General features: G+C 40.5%; 1 non-coding gene across 1 annotated transcript; it reads left to right on the top strand.

Annotated features, from left to right (window-relative positions):
* The first annotated feature begins 3,468 nt into the window (after positions 1 to 3,468).
* LOC148860855 (small nucleolar RNA R71) lies at positions 3,469 to 3,575 on the top strand. The gene has a single exon (XR_016095296.1). It is a non-coding gene; the product is annotated as a small nucleolar RNA R71 (small nucleolar RNA).
* Positions 3,576 to 11,469: the final 7,894 nt, after the last annotated feature.

The raw sequence follows: 11,469 nt of genomic DNA, 5'->3' as shown, positions 1-11,469 counted from the left end.
GAGTTGGAACATCCGTTTTGTTTCTGCCATCAAAATGTTTGACTTTGAGCAGAATTCGGATGAGCCCTGTGTTTACAGGAAGTCCAGTGGGGATAAGATTACATTTTTGGTATTGTATGTGGACGATATCCTACTCATTGGGAATGATGTAGGAATGTTGACTTTGGTCAAGGTATGGCTATCACAGCAGTTCTCCATGAAAGATCTTGGAGAAGCTTCTTACATACTGTGTCTTCGACTCTATAGAGATAGATCGAAGCGGATAATTGGATTATCCCAGGCTGCATACATTGACAAAATTGTCAAAAGGTTCAGCATTGAAAACTCTAAGAAAGGAAATGTTCCTTTCAGACATGGAGTCACTCTCTCCAAGAAAATGTCTCCTAAGACTTCTGGGGAGATTGAGGGCATGAGAGATGTTCCCTATGCCTTAGCTGTAGGGAGCATCATGTATGCCATGCTGTGCACTCGCCCAAACATTGCTTAGGCGGTGAGTGTGGTAAGCAGATTCTAGGCCAACCCAGGTCAAGAGCATTGGACTGCTGTGAAGAACATACTTAAATTCCTTCGAAAGACAAAAGAGTTTTGTCTGGTATTCGACGGTGGTTCACTACAAGTTCTAGGGTATACCGATTTCGATTTCCTGTCGGATCTAGATGATAGAAAGTCTACATCTGGGTATGTTTTCATGATAGGATCGTGTGCTGTTTGCTGGAAAAGCAGCAAGCAGGGGTCCACTGCTGATTCCACAACCGAGGCCGAGTACATTGCCGCAAGTGAAGCTACCAAGGAAGCCGTGTGGATGAAGAAATTCATACACGAATTGGGAGTGATTGCATCTAGCACATCACCCATCTCGTTGTTGTGTGACAACAATGGAGCGATCGCCCAGGCTAAAGAGCCTCGGGCTCACTCGAAGTCAAAGCACATCGAGAGGAAGTACCATGTACTGTGGGTGAGTGCATTTTAAGCTCCATCTCACCATTTTCTTTTGCTTTTAGTGTGAGTGCATTTTATGCTCCATCTCACACTAGTCATGATTTTTTTTTTGAATATAACAATCTTGCACTATCCTTCAAATTTCACAAGAGCACCACCATTTTCATTCTAATCCATGAACTCATTAATGTGGTCTCAACATGTCTAACAAAGCAAGTTCTAGAATAACCAAACCATGTTTGACAATCACTCAATCGGAAAGTAATTAGAGCAAGATGCTCATTGGCTCAAAAGCTCACATAAGGGTTAAATTTGTATTGAATCTTGCCTATTGATCATTCAAAATAATGAGGTATCGTAGCAAAAAAAATTCAATTATTTACACTTGCATCCTATCTTGTCTATTCAACCTAAGCACATAATTCATGGTAGTTTGAAATCATTCAAAAATAAGTTTCTAGAAGTAGAAATTTCAAAAAGAAAAGTTAAAAAGTGATGATCAAGGCATGTTAGAGTTAACCCAAAAATTATCAAGTTCCCTCCCCCACACTTAAGGTATACATTGTCCCCAATGTAAGAAAAGGTGGAAATAACATAACTATAAATGCAAAAGACAAGAAGAAAAAAGGAAACACAAACTTCCCTGTTTTTAATCATAAATCGGATCCTCCAGGTCTTGTCGTTGCAACTTCTGATGTTTTCTCCTCTCATCCATCATGGGTGGGTTTAAATCTGAAATAGGGGCTTGCACAATGGATGGGAGGAGTTTTGTGTGAGCTGAAGGTGTTTCAATGGAAGGTTGCAATTGCTTGGTAGAGGTTGGTCCATCAAATGGTAAAATTTTCCTTGTCTTGACTTGAACTCTTCCTGACCGACCTCCAAATACTTCAAAACCTCCTTAACTTCTTCATCCAAGACCTGCACATTTTTACAAGAATTAAGACTACAATGTTTTAAAGGATCATCTGTATCGACTTTAGCTACCCAAACATCAATGCAATCAATTGCATATATTTCATGTTCAATTGTGTTGGGATACTTCATGGTTTTAAATACATTATATACTACTTCTTCACCATTGATTCTAAGAGTAAGTAGACCTTTTTACACATCAATTAAAGCATTACCAGTAACAAGAAAATGTCTCCCTAAAATCAAGGGCATTGTCCTATCTTTCTCCATATCCAACACAATGAAGTCAGTAGGTATAATAAAATTGCCCATTTTGACTAAAACATCTTCTACTATTCCCCTAGAATATTTGATACTTCTATAAACTAATTGCAGAATAATAGTAGTAGGTGTTAGTTCATGCAATCTAAGTTTTTCAGAAATAGAATATGGCATTAGATTTATACAGGCACCTAAATCGCATAAAGCTTTCTTAAACTTAGTATCTCCTATGGTGCAAGGAATAGAAAAACTCCCTGGATCCTTAAGCTTTTGGGGAAATTTATTTTGGAGAATGGCTGAGCATTCTTTGTTTAATTTTACCATCTCACATTCTTCCCATTTCCTTTTATTTGACATCACCTCCTTCAAGAATTTGGCATATTTTGGCATCTATGACAATACATCAAGAAGAGGGATGTTAATATGTATCTTTTTAAACACTTCTAAAAATTTTTCAAATTGTTTATCCAAATTAGCTTTCAAAACTCTTCTACAGTAGGGGAGAGGGAATTTAATAGCATCTAGATTCAGTTTAGATGTACTCCCTTCAGTCTCCTTTTGTGGATTGGCCGCTTCAGCTCTCTGATCACCATTCTGGGTCTTGCCAATCGTCTTTCCACTTCTTAAAGAAATGCCATTCACTTGTTCCCTTGGGTTTTTCTCTGTATTGCTAGGCAGTCATCCCTCTCTTCTTTCTGACAATATATTCTCAATTTGCCCCACTTGGACTTCTAAGTTCTTAATTGATGCTTCTTGATTAAGAATCTCTTTTCATGTTTTTAGAATTTTTCTTCGACAACATTAATGAACTTAAAAATCATTTCTTCTAAATTATCCTTCTTTTCTTGTGGGGGCGGTTGTTGTTGAAATCCCATGGGTGCTTTTTGTTGGTTGTTATTCCATGAAAAATTTGGATAACTCCTCCACCCTGGGTTGTATGTGTTCGAATAGGGGTTGAAACTCGGCCTACCACCATGAGAAATAAAGTTAGCACTTTCATGTGGAGCAAAAGGATTACCTAACGGATAGTCAAAATTAATATGTCCTAATTGACCACAGAGATCACATGGATTGCTAGATGATGCATTTATTGCTGCAACATTAAGATTATCTAATTTTTTTATTCCGGCTAGCAAGTTGAGTAGATAAAGTTGCAAAATAATCGATATGGTGTACTCCCCTTTGATCAGTTCTATCTTATTCCATTGGTAGCTATTTGACACAATTTCTTCCACTAGATCATAAGCTTCCTCTGGCATTTTCCTCATGATAGTGTCTCCTGCAACTGCATCAATAATGGAACAAATAGAGGGGGTAATTCCATTATAAAAAGTTTGGATTTGACGCCAATTTGGTATCCCATGGTGAGGAGACTTCCTAAGCATCTCTTTAAATCCTTCCCATGCCTCATACAAGGATTCCCTCTCTAATTGAGTAAAAGTGGTGATATCATTGATTAGTTCTGCTATTTTAGAGGGTGAAAAATACTTAGCCAAAAATTTTTGGGTCGTCATTCCAAGTGGTGATGCTTCCTGTAGGGAGTGAGTTAAGCCAATCCTTAGCTCTATCACGTAATGAGAATGGAAAAAGTCTAAGCCTAATAGCATCATCGCTAACTCCATTATGTTTAAATGTATCACATATTTCTTGGAAATTAACAATATGTGCATTAGGATCATCACTTGGCAACCCACTAAATTGAATACTTGTTTGGATCATTTGGATAATCGCTGGCTTGATCTCGAAATTATTGGCCTGAATTGTTGGCTTGCAAATTCTAGAAGTAACCCCATCCATTGTTGGACAAAAATAGTCCAAAAGAGTTCGATTTTCTTCTGCCATCTCTTCTTCAATTTCTTCTGCTGGTTCGCCTTCTTCAACCTCCTCTCTTTCTTTACTTTTGTTGGCTCTTTGCAGTATGCGAAGGGTTCTCTCTATCTTAGGATCGAATTCTGCTAGTTCTTCTCCTCTAGTGCGTGTCATACACTAGGCAAGAATTTGAATAAATTAAATAAAGAGTAAAATCCAAATTAATCAAGGTTAACAAGTTCTAATATTATTTTAGGATTAAATCCCTGGCAACGGTGCCAAAAACTTGATAGCTATAATTATATAACCCTAGCAAGTGCACTAGTTATCAAGTAGTATAAAGATATCATTCCCGTGAGGATTTAACAAAATAAGTGTTAGAACTATAGCTTTCCTCAATTATTTGGACAACTGAATTTCAGATCTAAGAATAAGAACTACTGAAAATTAAGAATATAAGAAAAAGAAATAAAAATAAGGGCAATCAATGACAAAACTTGCTATGATCTAATTGGAAGCGCTAGGACTATTGGTCCACCTAACCATTCCAATGGATATCAATTTATTAGATTAACCAAGATAATTTATTATTTTTATAAGCAGAAGTCTTTCCTAATTTATCTGAGATTCCCTCAGGATATATCAAACCTACTTCTATCAAATAACCCTTCGATCTCTCGATTAGAGTTCTCGAGATAGAAAGTGCATTAAGTTCTATGAAAAACTTGTGTCATCAGATGAATCATGTATATATATATCTATAAACCATTCAAGTCACACTATGAATTATTCAGTCGATTATGTGAATTCCTCTCTCGATTCATTTACATAAATCAAATCAATTAAGAGGTGGCCAAGCTCTTAATCGCATTATGCATAATAACTCATAGACAATGAAAATAAAAGTCAATTCATTGTCGTGGTTAGGCTTCCCACAACCCTAACTACAAATAAATTAATTCATGATAAAGGAAATAAAACAAACAAGGGGAAAGAAAGAACTCATGATGTCGCCCTTGAAGCTAAGATCTTGTCTTCTCCTTGCCGCCACCTCCTTCTTGAAGCCTTCTTGCCTTGCTGATCTCACTCTTGAAGCGTTCTTGATTGTCTTCTTGATTGCTTCAGATAGAGAGCTTGAATGCTTGATGCCTAAAGCTAGTCCGCCCCCCTCCTTTATATAGCTTTAGGAGGAGGGGCTGTGTCCAACTCCTCTTAGGAGTTCTTTCTTAAAAATAGAAAGTCCTAATTAGATCTAATCCTATCCCATCCTATCTAGTAATCTCAATCTTTTATCTTTCTAGAATTATGATTGAAGTTTAAGTCTGATAGGACTCTTTATTCTCGAATTCGAGTTGGGCTTTTTTAATAAATTGGGCTGCTACAAGGCTTTTATGCGAATTGGGCTTCAGCTGTGAACTGGGCTTTACTATGAATTTGCTTCAACTTTGGGCCTGGTTTTGAACTCGATGCAGACCGTATCTATCAAAACCCAAAACATGAAAGTTGTGGAATTCTTCCTTATCTCTCCAATTCATCTTGAATCTTCTCAATCGGAGTCCGGATGGGAGATTTATGCCTAAATCATCTCGCAGTGCCGAAATTGGGTAAAATTACCCGATTAGCCTTATTTTTCTCCTAACGCCTTCTTTCATGCCCTGAACCGAAATACAAGAGTAATGAGTCCAATTAAGGTTTTAATTCTTGGGATCCATGTGAGTAAAGAGTACAACACTGTTCCTTGCAGCCGAGGGAGAGGTCCTCTCCTGTCGGGCAGTGTATGATCATTATGGGCTGAGAGGTTAAGTGTAAGACCATTAAGGGTAATACCTGATGGGCTAATCTTGCATCTACCCCACAATCTCTGGGTGTTACAAGGTAGTTTGGCCCAGGGACCACTTAGTGTAAGTGTTGGGCCCATAGAGTCCATGGGACGGGCTCAGGTGGTTCACTGGGCTTTCTAGTGAATTCGGTTAGGCCTTGTAACAAAGGCTGGGCTGAACCCTTGTGGCTGATGTGTAGATCAATTCTTGGGTCCCACGCCATACAAGGAAGCCCAATTGGGCAGCAATTTGGAAGGCTAAGTGAGTACATACTATTAATGGGCCTAAAGCCCATTTCAAACTGGGCTGATTTGATTAGTTAAAGAAGGGGCGAATCTGAGATTGGATTAGCAAATAGGATAGGGTCTTACCCCATCCACTTAGAGAGTCCAAATTTGAATACAGATTCAAATATGAAAACCTCCTAATTAGATTAGGAGAGGGTTGATATAATCTATAGATAAAATAAGGATCTATCCTTATCTCTTAAAGAGAATTCAGATCCAAATATGATTTGAATCAGCAAATCCTAATGGGATTAGGAGTTGATCCCTTTAAGGTTATAAAATGAGAAGGGGGTGACAGCTATAGATGACAATCATATTCAAAATTCAGAGAGAGAACACAACACCCAGTGAGACTGAGCTACTTTCTCCTTGCTGCCGCCATTATTGCCAGTTCGATTTCCTCTTTCTAGCAGGAGTGATCAAGATTGGATCTTGATATCAGTCTTTGGAGAAAGGCTGATCTGAAGGTGTGCTCACTGCCTCCAGCAAATTCTTGTAAAGGGTTCGGTTCTTTTGGAAGAACATTGTTGATTTTGCTCCATCCTACACCACGCCATCTTCAGTGGAAACAGTCTTTCATTCCTACCTTGGGCGTGAACAGATGCATTGGGAGATACTACTTTTTTGTATTAGGTATAACCCTCTCTTGCATCTAGTTTCAGACCTGGTTTGGTTTATGGTTCAAGATTGATCATTGAAAATGCAAATTTTCTAAAACAGGGAATGTGATTCCTAGATGAGGGGAGAGGAATTTTTTTGAAATTTCACCCAACCTACCTGCAAGGTTCGGCCATCCATATGATGGATCTCTAATCCCTTCAGGTTGGGCAAAATTTCAAAAATTTCTCTCTCCCACGTGGAAATCACATTCACTATTTTAGGAAAACTGCATTTTCAAGGATGAATCTTGAATTTAAACCAGATCAAATCTGAAACCAAAAGGGAGTGGAGGGTTATACCTGATACAAAGTAACAATAACCTCCAATGATGGTGTTCATGCCCAAGAAAAGATCTAAAGACTACTTCCACCAAAGATGACACGGTATAGGATAAAACAAAATTAGCAGGATGACTCTTTAGCAAAAACCTGATTCTTCAGCAAGAATCTGAAGGAGGGTGAGTGAGCACGACTTCTGATTACCTTTTCTGCCAAAAGGTAATATCAAGAACACTTCTTCATCACTCCCATAGGTGGAGATCGAACTGGTGTGGCGGCAAGAGCAGGAAAGAGTAGAAGATAGGAGCAGTCGAACTATAGGTTCTTCTCTCTTTGTAATCTCTGAACTGAGAATTGTGTATTAGAGGTTCTCCTTGCTCCTCTATTTATAGCCTTTTAAGAGAGCATCTCCTAATCCCATTAGGATTTTCCTAATCCAAATCTTTTATTTGGATCTGAATTCTCTTTAAGAGATAAGGATAATCCCTTATCTTATCTACAGATAAAGATCAACCTTCCTAATCAAATTAAGAGTTCCTGATCCAAATCTTTATTTGGATCTGGACTCTCTGAGTGGATAGGGGTAATCCCTTATCCTATCTGCTGATCTAAATCATAGAACCACTCTCTTTTAATTAATCTCATTAAGCTAGTTCAAATTGGGCTTTAGTCCCATTAAGTCCATCTGCCTACTTACCCTCCAAACTGCTGCCCAGTTGGATATCCTTGTATGGCGTGGGACCCAAACATTGATCTACAAATCAGCCACATGGGTTCAGCCCAACCTCTGTGACAAGGCCTGGCCGAATTCACTGTAAGAGACAGTGAACCCTTGAGTCCATCACCATTGGATCTTAATGGGCCCAACATTTACAGTAAATGGTCATTGGATCAAGCCACCTTATAAAAACCCAAGAACTATGGGCAGATGCAAGATTGGCCCATCTGGTATTTCCCTTAATGGTCATACACTTAACCTCTCCACCCATAATGATCAAACATTGCCCGACAATAGAGGACCTCTCCCTCGGTTGCATGGTACAGTGCTGTACTCTCTACTCACATCGATCCCAGGAATTAAAACCTTTTGCAAACATTTTGAAACCATAATATATATATATATATATATATATATATATATATATATATATATATATATATATATATATATATATATATATATTGCAAAACAAATTTCAACGGTTGAAATCAACTGCCGGCAGTTTAGGTTTCCATCAAAGAGAGTGCATCCCCGAACATTCACTTTGTCTGACAAAGGGGCTGATCTTGTCACTATGATCACCCACTCAGATGAATTCTCAGACTGTTCCAACATACCCAGGTTTTGACCCCCTCTAAGGATCTCACTGATTGGTATATCAAAGACAGTTCAATCCAACACCTAGTGTAGTATCATAATCGAGTCTAGGGGTCAGGAGTAACATTCCAGTTTTTCCTATCTATCTGCAAGGTCTAGGGCAATACTGGAATTCTAGTCCTGTTTAGGGTTTCAAAAAAACCCACAGTGCGTGTACCTTAGGTCTCACCCTGGCAGCTAAGACAAGCCACCCCAACCAACTTGGTGGCACATTAGTGTCAGCCTTGGCAAGATAAATCTCCCCAGATCTATCCAACGGCTGTGAAGATTCTAAATTAACACGAGTCTCATATCTGTCTAGTTTGAGGATATTATAGAGATACACACCATACTAACATGAATCAAATATGCACTTTGTTCATTTACATTAAATGTCATAATGTACATCATTTTGCTCTGGACTAAAGTATCACTGCCCGAAGAAGTGGCGGTCGTTGGAATGGGCTCTGAAGATGTGGTCTCCTCAGGCATGCAGGGTGGAGTTGCCTTGCCTGGGTACTCCTCAACCATGCCAATTACGTGAGGTTGTTCGGTGATGGGTGGGTGTTCGGGCGACCTTAGTGATTTCGGTATGGAGGTGAGCCTTCTTGGAGGCCCTCTTTCTTTTCTTTCCCTTTTTCATGCTGTCAAAGAGCTCATCGATAGGGATGTCATCCATGGAAACTATGACAAGTGACGAACTAAGTCAGATACAACACCGAAGTAAAATAAACGGAAAAAGGTACAACAAGTAGCGACCTACCAGGAGGGCTTAGACCGGCTTGCATGAGCTTCTCCTTGGTCACGAAGTTTTCAAACTTCAGGCTGAGCTTCGCCCAAGATCGGACCTCCTCCCTTGTCTTCGGGTTCAGTTTGAAACTGGGGTCCTGGATGGCTGCCCTCTAGTGAGTCGAGAAAGGCCACCCTTCAGTGTTACAAACCATGAAGTAGCATCTCTTCTAAGCTGGGACCTTTTTAGGGAGCTCGTAAAATAGCTTGTACCCGGGGCGAGGAGACATATAGTAACTTCGCCTGTTCTCGAGTAGAACGTAGGCCGAGTTCTACAGGCAGATTGCATCCACATGACCTTTGCTTACTAGGTCGTGCCAAATTACCCCTTATCAACAGTCATCGAGGGGAATGACCAACCTGCATTTAACCTAGAGATCCCCTCTGCTACCATCAGTTAGTTTACCATCCCCCTCACCATCCCAGGGGTATTGAGAGTTCAGAGCTAGACATTCATCACCCAGTCAATCAGCGCACCCCTGCCTCATGTGAATGCCGCTCTCCCAACTGTGGAGCCCTTTGTGATTCTTGCTGGGATAGAAGCTCGGTAGTGCCATGAGCTTGTGTAAGGTGTCTGATTCATGCAATTGTAGATGTAGCAGGTATAACAGTTCCAACAATACCAGTACTAGTACCAGTACCAACAATTCCAGTATCAATAGTAGTTCCCCTCTCTCTAACAGAACCAACAAAATGTGAACCAGCAACATGGATGCCAATCACCTCCTTGGGGATTGGTGCCATCACAGGTCCCAACTCATCTTTTGAACTAGACCCCACGTCGGGACTCTTCGATAGGTTGGCGTCCATCACCACCCTGGCAAGTACTAGACCAGAGAAACTAGTCACGGTGCAGCCATCAAAGTGATCAACAACAATGATCGCGTAACGATCAGCACCACCACCGCCATGATGGACAACCAATTAACAACTAGCAATCCAGGGTAAGAGGCAAGAACCCAGCACGGGACCCCTCTATTCTCCGTAATAGCCAGAACCCAGACCACCTTCGTGAGAACGCTAGCAACAGAGACCAGCTCCCTTCTCGTGGTTGTGTCCAAGATCAGGAGAACACCAGGGTCGAGATACTAGCCAACACTGAGGTAAATAGCACCAACCAGGAAGCAGCGAATAAACAATAGCATCGCTAAGCACGCTGCACCTCATGTAAGAACAACAGTAGACAGTGAAGGGATAGGATATCCATCACATGGACGCCCAAAGATTGCGGAATAAGGGGCGAATTTCAAAAAAAAATTTCTCTCCCTTCAACTGGGAATTGCATTCCCTATTTAGAAAATCATATTTTCAAGGATCATTCTTGAACCATAAACTGAACCAGATCTGAACCAAAAGGAGTAGGGAGAGTTAATACCTGATATGGAGAAGCAGTATGTGCCTAGGGTCTCACCCCGGTAGCTGAGACAAGCCACCCCAACCGACTTGGTGGCACCACAGTGTCAGCCTTGTCAGGATAGGTCTCCCCAGACGGACCCACTGGCTGTGAACATTCTAAACTAACACGAGTCTCATTAAGTGTCTAGTTTAAGTGTATTACATAGAAACATACCAAGGGAACATGAATAAAATATGCACTTTTATTCATTTACAATAAACTCATAAAGTACATCATCTTGATTGAAGCTAAGGGCATACAAAACTGTCTAACAGCTCCCTTTTGCACTTAGGTCCAATCAGGTACTATCCGGAGTCCCATGCTTTCCATGTGTTTCTTAAACACTTTCTGTATAGTGGCTTTGTCAATGGGTCTGCTACATTTTCCGCTGATGCTACCTTCTGAATCAAGACGTCCCCTCTACCAACAATCTCCCTTAGTACATGGTAGTTTCTCACGATGTTCTTCGACTTCAAGTGGGCTCGTGGCTCCTTAGCCTGAGCAATAGCTCCATTGTTGTCACACAACAATGGGATGGGTGATGTGCTGGACAGAACTACTCCCAACTCGTGAACGAACTTCTTTATCGACACGGCTTCTTTGGCAGCCTCACTTGCGGCATTGTACTCGGCCTCGGTCATGGAGTCTGCAGTGGACCCCTGTTTGCTGCTTTTCTAGCAAACATCACACGATCCTATCATGAAAACATATCCAGATGTAGACTTTCTATCATCTGGATCCGACTAGAAATCGACATCAGTATACCCTTGGATCTATAGTGAATTACCATCGAATACTAGACAAAACTCTTTTGTCCTTCGAAGGTACTTAAGTATGTTTTTCACAGCAGTCCAGTGCTCCTGCCCTGGGTTGGCCTGAAATCTGCTTACTACACTCATTGTCTGAGCAATGTCAGGACGAGTGCACAGCATGGCATACATGATGCTCTCTACGGCTAAGG

Source organism: Nelumbo lutea, chromosome 4, assembly GCF_056320005.1.
Source record: "Nelumbo lutea isolate HS-2025 chromosome 4, American lotus-T2T, whole genome shotgun sequence".
NCBI classification, from domain to species: domain Eukaryota; kingdom Viridiplantae; phylum Streptophyta; class Magnoliopsida; order Proteales; family Nelumbonaceae; genus Nelumbo; species Nelumbo lutea.
Note: the sequence above shows the minus strand (reverse complement) of the source record. Positions and strands in the feature narration are given on the sequence as shown.